The sequence below is a fragment of the Corvus kubaryi genome, unplaced genomic scaffold, assembly GCF_017639235.1.
Source record: "Corvus kubaryi isolate FWS band 111438036 unplaced genomic scaffold, C.kubaryi_AGA036_p1.0 split1-131, whole genome shotgun sequence".
Classification (NCBI taxonomy): Eukaryota; Metazoa; Chordata; class Aves; order Passeriformes; family Corvidae; genus Corvus; species Corvus kubaryi.
Window position 1 is genome coordinate 17,493,090 of NW_024582073.1, and position 17,081 is coordinate 17,510,170.

Consider the following 17,081-nt stretch of genomic DNA (forward strand, 5'->3'; position numbering starts at 1 on the left):
CACACATCCTTGGCTTCTGCTGCTGCAGGCAGGGGTCGGCTGCAACAGGCAGGGAAAGCTGTCAGCTGCAATAGGCAGGGAAAGCTGGCTCCTTTGCAAGGAGAGAGCCCCAAACAAAGATGGTGCAAAAGCGTTGGCAGAAGCAAGGGATGAGAGAGGGGTCTCTGTGTAGGTTTCAGCTGGTTTATTGCCTGTGGAGGGTCCAGGAACAAAGACCAAGAAGTGAGACAGATCCCAGTATTTTATATGGGGGTGGAACAAAGGGAAACAACCAATAGGGATCAACTGAGAAGGAGGAGACAACAGGGGAATATCCAATAGGGATAACTTAAGGGAGGGAGTTACATGAACCAACCAATGGGGCATCAAAGGAGGGAGAACTTTCCAGAACTAATACATGGACAATTAAGGAAAACGCATAAACATGACCTTATACATAAAACTGGATGGAGAACTTCTGAACAAATAAAACACGTAAACTAAGAACCACTAGGAACATGGAAACTCACCGTAACCACGGGGTGAGAATCCGACCTCTGTGTTCTGCAGGCCTGTGCACCAGTCCTCTGTATGCTCTGGTGCAGTGGCCACTGCCACCCTGCACTGCAACACTTTATCTAGTCCCCATGTTCCTCCTGATGTAAAATAAACACCACTCTCCTCCCAAGGCTGTCAGAATGGAGGAAGCATGCAGGCATGGAGATGAACAAGGTGGGAGCAGCATTTACAAGAGTTCTCTCTTTCCCTAAGAGGTATTACCCTGCACTGTTACGGACTGAGAATTTTTACTTTAAGATGAGCTGCAATAGATTCTGTTTTGCTTATTGTCTCGGTTCCAAAATATCAATATCAACATACGGCTTAAACACTAGTAAAGCAGAACACAAATCCATGGATGACTTCATCTCTTGTACAAGTGTTAGTGAAATAGAGACAAAAAAAAATTTAGTGGTTAACAGCACCAGGGAACATGTGTATTTTAAAGTCACTGTTATTCCAGTAGTATCTAAACTACAAGAATAACAGTAAATTTGACTTAACAGGGGAGACAAAAGAGGCAGGTGACTACTCTGAATGTGGATTGCTGTATCTTCTCCCCTCTGGCTGCTGAAGGTTCCCATGCTGAATGCTAGTAACAATGAGGTATTGGTAGTTATTTTGCTCATTTCTGTCCATGTCATCCCTGACTTATGTTTCAAATCTTAAGATTTGTAGAAAATCTTCATTAGGCTCACAGGTGTTGCCATTCAGTAGAGTCCTTGGCACAAGCAGTGTGACAGATGTTGAAAAATTAAGATGATAGTTTTAATTGTTCCATGAAACCTCTGAAAAGCCAGATAAGACAATACACAAAGGTAGGAGGAAAAGGCAAAATGCACAGCCTCTTTATAGTGGTTACATGATAACTTATCACTAACTCCTATGTGTTCATTGGTTCCTTGACACAGTTTTTGGTCTGTGCTGTAAAATAATCCTGAAACTAACTTAGCTGTAATCTTAAATCAAAGACGAGCACTTGGGGCATGGGCAGGAGGGCTTATTAGCTTATTCAAGGAAACAGAATTCTGCAAAAATACGATTCTTAACTTGCATGAAGAATCAGCATGCATAGATTTTGAGTGCAGAAGCACCTTGTAAGGACCTGCGGACTTTTTTTTTTTTTTTAAATGTGGAAAGTACCAGTATCTTTTTATACAAATAAACTTCTTTATGTGGACAATCTTAAAGAGGGATCTGATCATTTGGACTCAGTAACAATCTTCCTCGGTCATAGAGAGTTTTTATTTAACCTGATGTTCCAGTTACTTTAATTACCCTTGTAGTTCCAGGTAAAGGCAATATTCAATGCTTCCCCACTTCAGTTTCAAAGCAGTGATGTTTTGCACATTACACCACAGTTCCCATGGCTCAGAAACATATTAAAAAAAGAAATCTGTAAATGTATGTTTAAACTGGGAAGTATTTTGGGATAAAAGACAGTATGGAAAGGGAAAGTATGGCACTGATCTTCCTCTCAGAAAAAGGAGAAAAACCCAAACCCTAAAATGAAGTGTCAGTGAGCATAACCAGAAGTTCAGCTTTACCACTAAATGCAGTCTTTATAATTGCTTGCTGAGTGAGACCAGGGCATCAGCACGCTATCCTATATAAAGAGTGATGTCTGTGCACACCGTTTGCCTTTATTTTGAAATGGAGAATCTGAATGCAATTTGAGACCATCTGAGCCATAAAGGAGATTCAATGGCTCAGTGACAGTCTGGTTTCAGCATAGCTGGCCTGGGTGGGGTTCCATGCTGAGCAGGGAGCTGGCAAGCGAGATCACTGAGTGAGCAAACCACGTTGTGAAGTGAGTCTTACAGGCTTTCATAGGCCATGTACTCTCTTTCATTAAATAACACACTGAATTGTCCCTAAGCCAGTCCTAGAGAGTTAGTGGTTTGGTAGCCAGCCAGCATTTTGTTGTAAACTTTCTGGCACAAACTAGTAATATTTGTAACAAATTCTATGGATGTGTTAATGTATGGAATTTGGAAACACTTGCTTAGAGGTCCCAAAAGAGGATGAATTTCAGTACTTTCACAACTTATTTTCATGAAGATCTTTCCCCAAAAAAACATTGTCAAGACTTGCGCTCAAGAAATAAACCAGAAAATTGTATGTTTGATTAATGCTGCATGGTGTCTTTTTTTCCAGCTAGCGGGGATATCCATAAGCAGGTCACGAGTGTCTCTTATGCATGTATGATAAATACTTTTCCTCTGGATTGATGATAAAAGTTTGCAAGCACATAGCAAAATTCAAAGATTGTTGCTTAATAGCAATTTGTAATGTAAGTCACGGGGTGCTGTTTTTCTACATATTTTCCATAACTGTGTGGATAAAGAAGAAATTCTGAAATGGCTGTTTCTAGACAAAAAACAGGCTTTCTGTCTGTAGACAGATGCATTACTGACTCCATGGTGTCCTTAGTGGAGCTCCAAATGCTCTATACAGTGGTAAAATCCATAGTAGGTCATACATGCCTCTAGCTTGAAATCTTGATTTGGCAAATTATGTAGATATGATGGAAGTTTGGGGGCTGTGCTCCTTAAGCACCAGGGCTGTCTGTTCATCAAAAGAGGAGAAAATTTTCTTGCAATGAAGGCATGTTATAAAGCATTCACTGGCATTCTTGGTACAGTAATTTCTTATGAGTAGGTAGGACAATTATTCTTTTATTGTTTGGAGGCCACCATGAACACTGGAGCCCTGGTGTGTTGTGAAAGAGTTGGGATTTGAGGTTTTAACTTTGACTGGAGAACTGCTAAGTGTCTAGCCTCATTGCAGCTTATAAGAAAAGGCTCTTTTACCCCAAATACATGCTTTAGAAATAGTGTAGTAAAGAGCATGGCATGGTACCTTCTGAGGCAGCTGGAGAGTATCAGAAGGGTTCTTATGGGTTTATACAAATCAAGCAAGGCTCAAATAAAACACATGGAAATGTGGTGGCATTTGGTAACATATATTAAGTCTGCTGATTTATCCCACAGCAAAGGCAGGCAGTTCTTTTTGTCATCCTGTTAGTCAGTTAGGGTTAATTCTTGATATGATGGAAATTTATGTAGCTTATGTAGTTTTGGTTTTGGTTTTTTTTATTTCTGCTTGTAGAGGTCAATAGATGCAATTATTTGTGTGGCTAATTCATGAGTCATTGTTTAAGAGACAAGGATGATGATTCACTTTGACAAAAGCTATTAATAGGTACCCAGCACTATATTTTAAGGTCCTGGAAGAATCCGTCCCCTTTCCTTCCATAAGGAAACATAATGTGGCAAGTTCTTTCCTAGGTTAGCTGCCATGCCAGAAGCACATCATTCACAAGATTACCCTCTATGAACAAGTTAACATAAGAGCTAAGAGAGAGTTTTAAGTAAGAGCTGACTTACACAATACATGCCAGAGGATACATGACCTAGTCATGGTGTCTGGGAATAGTCTCCTCTCTCTTTTATTTTCTTTTCTTGTTTAGCCTTTTTCCCCTCCCCCTGCATTGCACATGGGCTGCTGTCAGTCTCAGGCTCTGGTTATGACTCCTCAGAGTATGGACAAATGCAAGTGCCTCTTCTTGGAGCCAAGGGCGTGCAAGGCAGCTTTTGGCTGCTTGTGTTAGGAGTTTCATCAGTGCAATGCTACTGCTGAGAGGATTCACTTTCTCCCTGTGACATTTATTCCCTTGGAGTATGCTGTGAACAATGCTGAGATGAAGCAGGGATAAGTCTAGAGTTCTCAGACTTCAGGTAAAGTCTTTTCTGGTCCATGTAGATCTACTTTTTGGGCTTTTGTGTACAGGGACTGGGTCCTGTGCTGGAGGGGGTGCCAGTGACTGCAGCCCACCGAGGAGATGCACAGACCTGCATAAGAGCTTATGCAGGAAGGACATCTGGAGTTGGCCTACTACACCCCTGCTTTGTGAAGGCCAGGCCAACCTCAGTGTTAGATCAGGTTTCTCAGAACCTGTCCACCAAAGTGCTGCAGCTTTCCAAACCCAGACCATCTCTGTGAAGCTGCCTGTGCAGAAGTGCAGTCAGCAGCCAGCAGCCAGCAGGACTGATCATTCCCCATGACGTGGCACTGGGCAGAGGGCAGTGGGAGCACAGAGTCCAGTTCAGTCTTTCTCAGCACAAGAAAGGTATCAACCACCCAGAGTGAGTCCAAGGGAGGGGTCACCAGGTTGGTGAGGGGCTGGAGCAAGCGATGTAGAAGGAGAAGCTGAGGCAGCTGGTTTATTTAACCTGGAGAAAGAACAGCTGAAGGGAGGTCTCCTGGCTGCCTGCAGCGACCTATTGGGAAGCTGTAGGGAAGATGAATCCAGATTCTTATGAGAGATTCACAATGAAAGGGCAAAAGGCAAAAGACACAGCTTGGAGGACAGGAAATTCCAGTTAGCTATTAGGAAATTTTTTTCACTGGAAGAGCAGGAAAAGGTGGAGCAGATTGGCTGGAGAGATGCTGGAGTCTCCATCCTTGGAGATGCTCAGAACTCAAGGGGACAAGTCCAGAGTAAGCTGATTTAGTGCAGCAGATCTTGCTGGTATTGGATTAGATTAACTACTCTAGTTCTTTCCAATGTAAATTATTTTGTAATTCTATAATGCATAGTGGATCAGTACTGTCTCAAAACCAGCCTTGCACTGCATAGGCAAAGGTGTGTGACTACTACTCCTGTCCTTGTCAGAGAGCATTGAATGAATGGGAGAGGCAGAGCATTAAAGTAGACCTACCCAAACGTTTTTTAATGGAATATCCTAAATTAGCAGATGAACAGAGTTCTAAAAGAAAAACATCCCAAAGAAAGATAAAGTAAAAATATTTTAAGTTGATCAACATTTCAGTATAGAACTTGCACAATTCAGTATAGAACTTGTTAGTCTCAGCTTATGTTACCTTTTCCTGCCCTTTTTAATTACTGAACACAAACCCAAATTCCTGCATAAGAAAGGCCATCTGATGCAGATGTAGAAATGTACAAATGTGAAAATATTGAAATGAATATGTTTGCGTTGTTTCTATCCCTGGTTTAGGATCATTGTGACGGAATCTGAGTCAGGACTTTGAGACATTGTCTAAGCCATCCTCTGAGGCGGATTTAGACTCTTTCAGCAAATGTTCTTCTCCCTGGTAGGTTTCTTGTCAGAGATCTGTACGCAGTTCACTAATTCTCTTCATGCTACAGTAAACTTTAGTGAAGTCAATAGCTACTCTGGCAGCAAAGTAGAAATGAAAGAGACTCTCTATTTTCAGAGCTCTAAAATAGCGACTGATCCATCCTTTGGAAAATACTGCTCTCAGGGGGGTCTGGTGAAGTGGTGTTGGGTTTCCAAAGGGACAGAAGAACAGACAACTGTGTTCTTGAGCATTTCATGCTGACTTTCTGTGAAGCAACAAGGATGGATTCCCTGGAGGGCTGGCTAGCTTTAGGGGTGAGATTAAATAGCTGACTTTACCCCTCCTAAATTACGTGCCAAAGATATCACTGCCTCTCCTGTTTCAGTGCCCACTCACTGGAACTTCTGCTGGCACCAAGGTCTGCTTAGCGTGGTAGCAAGCTCTATCACCAGGGTCCCCTGCCACTCCAAAGTACGTATTTAAAGGCAATCTTGAATCCGGAAGGAAAGAAGGAAGAGAGTGTAACGCTGTGCTGTTTCAGCTGCTAATTGTGCCCAGATTAGTTAATTAGATAATTAACATAAGAATGCTCTCTTTTCATATTAGAGCATCATACATTTACAATAGAGCTGTTCATAAGTAGAGTGCTATGCTGTGGGAAACACTAATTAATTTTGCAAATTTGGACCTTTAATTGCTAAAGTGCTGTGCTTTCTCAATGTTTGTTTTAGAGTAATGTTAACTGATTACTGCCTGTTTGGAGAAGTATTTATTCTCTCTGCCAGTTGGACACATTCCTCTTGCTGTGCGACCAGAATCCCAGTTTATTTGCAATATTAACTGCATTGCACTTCAGAGGAGCCTGCAAGAGATGAGGTTGTCTATAAGCCCAGCTGACATTGGACCCACCACCTGCAAAAGCAATGCAGCCCATCATTTCCAGTTAGGACCCATCCTAGTCATATATTCTGCAGCCTGCATACTTGATTATTGGAACAACATTCATCCTGGCTTCAAAGCAGAATCTGGAAAAACTGCAGCTGGCAGATGCAACCACCTGCTTCCTTTGCAGCAGTTCTCAGAAAACATCAATCCATGTACAATCAATCCAGGCACTTTGCTGGCTCCCTAATGATCTGTGAGTCTATTTTCAGGGCCTTGTGCTGGGTTCTCAGAAGCACTTATGTGAGTTGGGGAAATGTCAGCGATGTCTGCAGGGTCTTGATGGTCTCCTCCTCGGACTCCAGCTCCTACCACCTCGAGAGGATTAGATCTATGGGAAACTCTGCAGCACTGGCACCATCCCCACATCTCAAGGAGTAATTCAACAGTTGTTGAACCAGAAAGAAAGCAAGCCTTGATGGGATTCTCTTGCCTGATAAGACCTGCATTTGCTTGGGTAAAGGGAGACGTGGGCTTGCTTCCTTCTCCAAGGCTTCTTTATGCAACAAGTGAAAAATTTTGAGGTAGGAAATTGGAGCATAAGTCTTCAATATTCCTTCACCACATAGCTAGGGTCATCAGTTATGGCCATTTTTTGTCTGGTATGTATGTGGGAGTAGCACAGTGTTCCCACCCTTGTCTATGACAAGCAACAGAAAAATAGCTAAATTAGTAAAAGGTCTGTGATGCTGTGTCTCTCAGAAGCACCTTGAGGTGAGATTTAAGACTTTTTTTTCTTCTGGCTTACATCTGCAATAGAGCTGTAGATGGCAGTCCAAAGTGCTTACCACATTGCACAGAGGACTTAGCTGCCTAGATCAGGGATATTGAGACTAATCTGAACAAAAGATGTCAATGTTCAGAACTTTCTGAATCTTTTGGTGAGTGAGAGCTGACTCAACTGTATCAAAGTCTTACTTGTGACTAATCACTGGCTGAAAAGTTTCAAGTTAGCCATTCATTCAGCAAAACTGAGTCAGAAAAACTCAGATACCAAAGCTGAATACAGGGAGGAGCTATAACGAAATGCTTTCAACTTTTTCCACTTGTTCAACTAATTTTTCCAGCAGCTTAACCAGCTTCAACAGGGGAAATAGAAAACAATGGAAATATATGCTGAATTGATGCATTTGAAGATATCTTTAATGTGAGCTTGATCATTTTGAGAAATTAGCGCAAATATTTCCACTGTGATGTTGTTGTCCCCACAAGCGCCTTGAACCTTAGCAGCATTCTTGGAAGGAGGAAGAACAAGAAGAAAATACATCATTAATTGTGAGACAAAGAGTGTGGTAAAGGGCCTTTAGTAGGGGAGGAGCTGTATGACAGTGGAAATTACATGATACATTTACTTGTTACTTGTATTTCGCTTTGCCCCTAAATGGCTGCTGTTTTCATTTCAGACTTTAAGTTGCTGCAATCATTCATTGAGGCAATGTACAAAGCTGCCAATTTGAAAACAAGACTTTGCTCAGTAGCAGAAGAAAATGAAAAATTCAAGGGTAAGTCTGAAGATTACAAGGACCTTGAAAATCCTACAGAAAGCGAGCCTTTTAATTTTAGTAAGAAAAGAAATTAAAGTACAGGTTTTGCTGTCTGCCTGCTGAGTTAGTCCTATTGATTCCAGCTAGGCCACACATTATTAAATACCATAACAGGTTTTAGATAATTACAGTATTCATCCCTTGGGTAGCATACTTTTTAGGGTTTGTATCTCAAATTTTATTGCCTAGATTATTTCTAGTGCTGGGAATTTTTGCAAGCGTGAAAAGACTGGATGAAATGTTTCAAAGAAGCAGCTTTAATGCTTTTTTTGAGTGTAATTATTATATACCTGGTTCATCCAGTGAGATCTAATTTTTTCTAGGCCTTTATATTTCTGAACCAACAAGGTTTGTGTTTGCTCTAGTAAGGGGCAGGATATGGACCTATGTTCTTGCTTCATTGTATTCTGAAGATATGTCTGCACCTAATAATACACTTTCTGAATGGCTGCTTTCTTCTGACTTTTCTTTTACTCACAGTATTTTTCCTGAAGCAAAGCCCTTCACTTTTTCCGGCTCAATGTTTACTATGCTGCCCAGTAATGTTTTCCAGTGTTTGTTAGGATTTTTTTTTTCTGAAAACATCCTCCATAATCTTTGGAAGCTTGTGCTGGCTATGGTAAAGTCATCTTTACCCACGGAGGTCAGAGACCAGTGATGTGCAGAAGACAGCCCTTCTGTTTGTATAGTAGTTCCACCAGGCAGCAGATGAGGGAGGTTTCTGCAGCTGGGGAAAATCTAGCAGGATTCCAGTGCTGCAACATCTGCAGTACTCACTGCCTGACTGCAGTGAGGCTTGAGGAGATTATATCTTCTCCCTCCTGCTTTCTCTCTCTCTGGTTCTTGCATGTATGGGCACTTCTTGTTGAGATGTGTAGTTCAGCTGGTATATGTGCAAAAGCACCAGTCTTGCCTCTCCTGAGATTATTCATTTCCTCATGTGCAGAGGCTGTTGCATGTAGCAAATGATGCTACAAGGTGCCCTATTTGTAGTACTGCTCACAGGAGACACTTTTTGTGTTTCTCTTCAAGGCTGCCTGCGTGAGAAAAACAGAGTCAAAGCTGCTGCTTAACTGAGGCCATGTCTCACAGGGGAATCCTCTGTTCCTATTGACTACTGGGTGTGGATGTAAATTTTTTTCCTCCCACTATTTTAATACTGTCAGTAGCGCTAATGTGGACTCATTTTAAACTAACAAAAAAAAAAAAGGCTTTGCTGGTGTAGTTTAACTTTTGGGGAGGAATAGTCAGAAGCACAGCTCTGTCAACAGGAGCTACATCACTACAAAGAGAGTTTCCCATCTGGGAAGAGTGTTTTCCACTTCTCTGTGTCAGTGAAATGCTAGTGGGAGTCCTGCAATTACTGTGGGAGTATGGGGAAAGATGTAGCCATGGAATTAAAAAGGTGTTAAGATGGAAAGCATGTTCTAGCAAAGGATTGTCAAAAAGTATTGATGACTGAAGGTGAAAATATAAGGCAACTGTGAGTTAATATTTTGGCAGAACATTTCTGTATGAGATGCAGGCTATTTATGGCAGCTTCTCAAGGAATAAGTGACCTTTGAAGTGGTGCTGAAGTGGCAGAAGCAGAAGAATGACATTTGTTGTTTTCTGTAGTACTGATTCAGACACGCAATATTGACTTTATCAAGACATTCTCTTCCAATCTAGTAGTTTACTCAAGCACAAGAGTGCCTGGGCAACTATATATGTATATATGTGTATTTTTATATATATATATGTATGTATAAAAGCATGACAAAGGAAAACTTTGAGAAGCATTGTTTCCTAGCCAAATATTGAATATGGTTTGATTGTTAATTCTACTTTTTTAATTCTGGAAATCGTGTTGACTTGAGTGGGCTTTGGCTCAGATGTTGAAGCAATGGAGACATGCCCGCTTTGGTACAAATATGTTGATGGAAGAAGTTGCCATTCTTGTGTACTCATCACTGTCTGCAGTGGTGATTACTGTCCCCAGCAATTTCCCAGTTAAAGTCACTTAAGCTATCTTAATTGATTTTTCCTGAAGTAAATTAAGAGTGTTCTGACAGCCTGCTTTGCCAGCCTTCTGATGAAGGCTGCAGTCTCCAGAAGGGAGGTGATTGAACTGGCACTTACAGATCTATAAGAGGAAAGGAAAAAAGTTAGTTGTTTTTCTACACTATATCAGATAGCAATTCCTAGGAATAACTTGTCTTGGACTCCAAAATTTTTTAAAAATTATGTCGTTGTCTCTAGATTATAAACAACATAATGCACTGTGCTCATTATGGTTTTTTTTAATGCTATGTCCACTTTTAACTATGGCAACATTTTTTTAATACTTGTCCTTTGGAAAATGCTGTGATGTTGAAATCAAAATGTCCTTCAAGACAGTATTGATTTGAACGAGATCAGGCTGTGAAAAATGGCTTAAATAGAGTTGCTATAATGTGTTATGAATTTTCTGGAATAGAATAATGTAATTTATCATTTTAATGTTACTTTTTGAAGTTTGCTTTCATATTTGTGCTCAAAGAAAACATATTGATTAAGCAGACAAGGGTTGACCCAAAATGCCTTTTTTTTTGATTAAGAAGTTTTAAGTAACAAAATGCCTTTGTGCTGATTTGCTGTTGGACCAATATAACAAATTGCAGAATTACCATGAATCTGTAAAAACGTATCAGAGTAGGCACATGGTGTAGGTGACCTCTCTAGGCAATCCTGATTTTCAAGTTGTAAGTCCCAAAAATGAGTGCATTAAATTATCAGGACAGCTAGTTTGATAAAAATTCTTGTGTGGATAGTACTGTTGTACAAACATTTTTATACTGTGATGTCACTAAAAGGGTTTAGTTTTGTCCTAGCTATATTGGCTCCATCAGTAACTTGAATAAGGGGTCCACAAAAAAGAGAGGGACGTTTTACAAGGGCATGTAGTGATAGGATAAGGGGTGATACCTTTAGGTTGGCAGAGATCAGATTTAGATTAGATAGAGGGAAGAAATTTTTGACAATAAGAGTGGTGAGGTCTTGGAACAGGTTTCCCAGAGAGGGGGTAGATGCCTCATCCCTGGAAGCGTTCAAGGCCAGGTTGGATAGAGCTTGGAGCAACCTGGTCTAGTGGAAGATGTCCATGCCTGAGGTGAGGTGTTAGAACTAGGTCCAACTAGGTCTTTAAGGTCCCTTCCAACCCAAACCATTCTATGAATTAGCTCCATCAGTAAAATCCACTGATAAACCTTCCCAATGTGCACAAAACCTATGTGCCTTAAGAAGAATGGAAAGTTAGATTCTGGTTCCATTTATTTTGGTGAAAATACAAATTAATGCAGCTTTTCTCACCTTTTAGCTGCATTTCCTTGTAACATATAAAGTGAAAGACAATAAAGCTCAGATGCAGTAAAGTTTCTTTACAAAGAGACTGAAAGTAAAGCCCATATTATTCCAAGCCCTCTGAGGGTACAAACTGGTGCTCTGAACCAGTTGAATCCTTGTTTACTGTGAACTTCTTATAGAAGAGAAAGGAGTGTGGCACTGGGCATCCTGCTGTGCAAAAGGACAACACAAATGACTACAATACTGAGAAGACAAATGAGCATACAGAAGGGTGCATTAGTAATTGCGACCTCTCATTATTAGGCACTGTCCTATTCAGTACTATAATTTTGGTGGTAATTACTACTAATCATTTTAATTTCTCCCTCCTGAGCTTTCTTAGAGCTCATACCATGAGGTCAGTTTTCCTTGGCTGCCTTCAAATATGATAAATGTAAATTTTATTTTTATACTTGAATCAGGACTTTGTAGAAATGCCTTCTTCCTCTTTGTGCCAGTACAGAAAAGAGGCTGCAGAAAATGCTGGAGGCTCCACTGCTTTGCTTTCATCCTTCTCTCAGAATTATTAAAAGTGAAGCCTCTAAGTAAACAACTGTAAAAATTAAATCACTACATGAAGCTTATTGGAACTGCAGGGTCTGCTGTAGCAGCTGTCTGACGTTGTGGTGTTACGTTCATGTCCAGGTTGAGGCAGAAGGAGCGGCGATTTCACCTGCACAGTCCTGTGCCAGGCCAAATTATTTCCATGCTGTGCCTGAGTGATGCAGGGCATGTGCTGTGCAGTGCTGCTATTCCCATATCACTCCTTGAGTCCTGACTGGCATGGTGCTCCTGCTCTGCCCACCTGGGTGTGGGGGCTGAGAGAAGGACATGCACTTCTACCAGGGAACAATCGGCAGCAACCTGCTGGGAATGAAGATGGATCCTTCATTCCGGGGTGCCCTCTTGTCAAGGTGAAAGGCTTTCTGAAATGCATTTCTATCCAGAAAAAAAACCCCAAACAAAGAAAAAACCCCAGATGGTAACTACGTAAATCAACTAAGATAAGCAAATCTGGCAAAGAGAGGCTTTCTGGCCTTTAATTTAATAATTCAGGGACAGGGGGTGGGGGGCAAAAGGGAGCTAGATAAAACTGCAGAAAATGTCTGAATCCTATTTTTCTTTAAAGGAAGTTTAGAAAAAGACTTTGGCTTTGTCTTTATGTTTCTCTATCTTCTCAGTTAAATTGGGTGTTTCTGTGACATTCTTTTTCACTACAAAGTAACTTTAATTAGCTCTCCTATGGTGTAAGCCTTTCCAGCTTAAAAAAACACAGTTACATGAAATGTCCATGTTCTCAGGCTTGCAGCTGCCCACACTTGTCATGGAAAAGGAAAAAACACAAAATTGAGGTGGGAGGAAGGTTTTGATTTGGATTCTTCCTGGTGGGAACAAGTCATAAAACAAATGTTCAGTTTCCAGATTTGGAAAAATTGCAGAGTATATTTTGCAGAGTTGCTTTGGAAGCAACTGAGTAAGAGTGTGGTATTTCACCAGTAGGTACTGCCTTTGAATTTTAGAAAAGGAAGCAGTAGACTATGACTTTGAGAAAATCAGATAAAGGCCAAAGGCAGGTTTTGGCTTGCCAAATAAAAACAACTTCAATCTAAATGGAATGGAGTCCTTTGAGTTTTTGTTTTATGTTCTCTTTTAATTTTCACTCTTTGAAAGAGAAATGAAGAAAATCCCTAAATCTGTGGACTGGCAGAAAAATAGCTTTTGCAGGCAAAGGACTGATATTAGTACACATGAGTACTGCTGATTTCAGTATGAGTGCTTGGTTCAAACAAGGACAAATTAATATCATCAGTTTTTATCTTTGGTGCAACTGGGAATTCCTAGCCATCTGATTATGGGCTGGCAACACTTTTATGGAAATTTATCAACTTGCTTTGAAGTTTTCTAAGCTTCCACTTGCATAGTGAACATATTGATAAGAGGTCTCATGGTACTGTGTTCACAGATTAAAATTATGTGCATTGTCAGAGCAGTGAGACTGCAGCTTAAAAATTGTGATAATGCAGCTTCCACGTGAGCTCCTTCTCCTCACTGCATTCGGCCTTCCAGGAGACACTTTGCATTTCCCAGGTATTTGACAGTTGCTATCAAGATCAGAGCTCTATTGAGTATCCTTTCATGGAAGGGTCTCCACAGGCAAGCCCAGCTCAAAAATACAGTCAAAGAGTAGCCATTTATACATTTATATGTTTATATGTAATTTTCAAAAATCCTGTGTTCCACAAAAGATTTTTCTTGCCTCAGAGACAATGTGCTTCCAAATTTCCTGAAAGCTTACTTTTATAGTCATGTAGTCAGGAGAGAAATATCCCACAGCAGAGTTTAATTCTACATTTAATGGTCACTGCCTCCCAAATCAACATTGTTTTTATAGAGTAGGACACACAAATGCCTGGAGTATGGAAGGATTCACAGCTGCTCAATAGTATGGGGATATTAGTAGAAATATATATATGTAGAAAATAAATGCTATCTTATGGAACTGACAACATGAACTTTACTGCTATTGGCAAAGAATATTTTTGGAGGCAAAACACAGAGCTTTCCTAAACCAACACAGATATTGGCATCTGATTCCATTAATGTCCCTGAAGTATCCCACTAATTTACTGTGATACAGCTATTCCTATTATCCTGATTCTAAACTACATCTTTCATTGCCTAATTAACCAAAACTCTATGAGAATGAACAAACACATCATTTTGCTGAAGCCTGCCCAGCTGTCATCTGTAACTTCTAACCCAAGTAAACCTGAGTTAGGGCAAATTCAGAGTTGTTTTTTAGGATAAAGCTCACCAGAATGGAAATAAACATCTCACTCAAAGTTAAGGTCAGTCTGGTGTGTCCCATACTGGGTTTAAAAATTGTTGGGCAGAAGGATTTCTTTTTCTCGCCTTTGGATGTACTCCCAAGACACTACATGGGATCACCTGGGGCCCAGGAAAGCCCTGTAGAGTCAGGCACAGGCTGCTGGCAGCGCCAGCTTGCCCTGGTCCTGGGGACCACAGCAGGGAATACTGACCACAGGGATGGGCAATCTGTACCAAATAGTGATGGGGTCATAGCACAAAACAACGCTCAACAGACAGCTGGGAGCAGAAAAAAATGGCTTTGTTGTTACTGCCCTGTTCAAACGTCCTGGCTTGGATTTTGGGTTATGCCTTGGCTGCAATGCTTTGTAGCAGAGGAGAGCATTCTGCAAGAGCTGATGTTAAGCTATCTTTGGGCCCCATCAGTTCTGCCTGGCTGGTTTCTCTTCCAGAATTAGACCAGTGTCAAGAAATCCTGATTTCCTGCACCAGCAAGTAGTGTGGCAGGATTGGAGCTGGGAAAAGCAGTGCTGAGGGCACAGGAGCCACTCAGGGAACTGGTGGGGGGGTTGGGGCTCTTCCCCTTAGGGTACAACATGCTGGTTGGTGGGGGAGCCCATCCTTCTGCTTCACTGCACAGTGCACCATCCATGGCCATGCCTTCCTTTGTTGGGTGCTGCTGAGAGACCCTTTCTGCCAAATGTTGTCCCTAGGCTTAGCTGCAGCATCGGTGGAAGCTCTCTCCAGTCTTCCTAGGATGCTTTGGGACCAGGCCTGCCATGGTTCTGAGCTTGATTTCAGGGTTTGGTTTCTGTTCTGCTGTCAGAGTCATGGAAAGCTGCTGGGGAGAGGAATGGGATGTTGTTTGTCATTTTTCAGTTGACAGTCCTCAGATTTCTTTTCATACATTGAAAGAGTAAACCCACTGTGATATAGACTATTGTTATTCATCCAAAAATGTGGAAATGGTACATCTTTGTTTAACTGGGAAAAAACACCAACATTTATATTTTGAAACATTCATCAGCTGCTCAATGAGACAGCTATCTGCATGGCTTTCCTTCCAAGAAGTAGTGAAATACTACATCTTAGAAAAATTCTGTTAAGCCTGTTTGCTGCTATTTTATAGATATAGAATATATAAATATAGATAAAGAAAATAACTTCTGATTGTCTTTAGATTATCCCAGTTGACAGTATATCAATGAACATGTCGTGATCAGGTTATAAATGTTGCTATTTTTGTGACTCTTGCAGTCCTGTTTTTGCCAACCAGTACTGTCTGTATCTCAGCCGACATCTCTGCATTAGCTCTGTGCCTTCCTTACCAGCACAGCATTCAAAGGTTTGTAAGTGCCTTTGCTACAGCAGCCATTAGCAGCTCTATTGCCTTTATGAAACGATACTCTGGGATGTATTTCTTTACTCTGCTGCAGTGGTATCTGCACATCATGACTACTTGGAGACAAAGAACCATGTCAGAAAGAAAGAAGCAGCTTCAGAAAGTTGTGAGAAAACGCTACTTTGCTCTCAGCAAAGAATGAGTTTAAAATATCTAACTGCTCCATGCTGAATACATGATAGGACTCCTTCTGGAGAGGAAAAACAATTTAGTCCTTACAGTGGATATACAAGCCCTTAAGGCAGGCTGACAGCTTATGGATCTGTCTCTAAGGAACCAAAAACACCCTAGCAGTCACATACAAGATTTCTATAAGGTTTTCCATATTTTTGGAATACACAGTCTCTGCTATCCATCTGGTATGCAGAGAGATTGATCTCACATTTCAGAATGCAACAGAAACACCAAAGTTTTGCAAATATGAAAAAAAAAATAGAAGCAGATAAAGAGCTACATATATATATATAAATAAAATTTATAAATAGAGATTAAAAAAATACTTGTAACCCCAACCAGCATTTCAATGTCCATCTTGACATTTGAGCCACTGAACACCTGTGTTTTACAGAATACCAGCTCCCCATTTCCCTATGTCGAGCCCTGCTTTGGTCTTTTGCCAGGATGGCAACCTTTAGAAATTTCACAGCTGGTTTTCCCCATGCTATGTGAAATATTTTGCACTTGAAGAAAAAAATTATGTTGACATCACTGGGATATAGAGCAAATGTTGCAGCCATGTTGCTGGTATAGGTGGAAAGGAAGTATTATTTGGAGTCCAGAAGTGAGGGAGAGAAAGGAGGGGAAGGAGCTTGTATCAGGCACCGACTGCATTACAAAGGCGTTAGTGACAGGTGGGGACAGCATGCACAGCAAAGAGAAAGAATATAAAATAGCTAGTCACTGGTTTTACCACAAAGGCCAGGCCTTGGCAGTTTCTGCTACTGAAGAGAATTAGACAGAAACAGTCTCCCCAAGCATCCTATGATGCCATCTGGCTTATTACAGAGGAAATCCCCATTGGCAGTCTGGATTTTTTTCCCTTCTTTTTCTTCACAACAATCTGAATGAATGCCAAGATTATTTCTCTCTCTCATGCTCCCTCTCTTTGGCATCGAAACATCGTTCTGTAGAAAGGGGAAATATGACGGCATTGGTTCAGATGAAAGCAGCAATTTCAGGAGCAGGAGCCTTTGCAAGCTTTGAGATAGAAGGAGGGCTGATAAAAGAGATTAAACATGCTGAGACCCTTTTGATGAACAAACTGAACCATCTTGGTGCTGAAAAGGTAGAGATACAGTCGATAGCTCTGATATAATGTTACTTGCCAGGAGAGCTATCTATTTCCATTATTAGCC

The 17,081-nt window shown here is 40.9% G+C and overlaps 1 long non-coding RNA gene across 1 annotated transcript in view; it reads left to right on the forward strand.

Annotated features, from left to right (window-relative positions):
* The window catches only part of LOC121676561, a 124,729-nt gene that overhangs the window by 86,131 nt on the left and 21,517 nt on the right, over positions 1 to 17,081 (forward strand). Inside the window, exons 7-9 of the long non-coding RNA XR_006020506.1 lie at positions 5,562 to 5,658; positions 6,378 to 7,112; positions 7,992 to 8,090. This is a non-coding gene — a long non-coding RNA (uncharacterized LOC121676561). The remainder of the gene's footprint in view (positions 1 to 5,561; positions 5,659 to 6,377; positions 7,113 to 7,991; positions 8,091 to 17,081) is intronic.